Source organism: Triticum dicoccoides, chromosome 1B (genome assembly GCF_002162155.2).
Source record: "Triticum dicoccoides isolate Atlit2015 ecotype Zavitan chromosome 1B, WEW_v2.0, whole genome shotgun sequence".
NCBI lineage: Eukaryota > Viridiplantae > Streptophyta > Magnoliopsida > Poales > Poaceae > Triticum > Triticum dicoccoides.
Window position 1 is genome coordinate 385,771,675 of NC_041381.1, and position 299 is coordinate 385,771,973.

Consider the following 299-nt stretch of genomic DNA (forward strand, 5'->3'; position numbering starts at 1 on the left):
TGACATTCTTTGGGCCGTCCATGACGGAAAAAACCATGGTAGAAGCGAGGCGGAGGAAAATTTCAGGGAGTTCCCGGTTACGGTGGGAGGTAGGGGGCTGAGCGATGCACATATCTCTTGTACATGTATGCGCGTGTGTACGAGGCGTTGGCTCTAACTGAACCCGAGCGAGGCATTGGGCTCTAACTGAACCCGAGCGATTGCACTGCAGGCTACACGTTACTGAACCCGAGCGATCGATTCCTTCGCTACTGCTGCTAACTGAAGCCGATCAATGATGCCTCTCTGGATGGACAGTG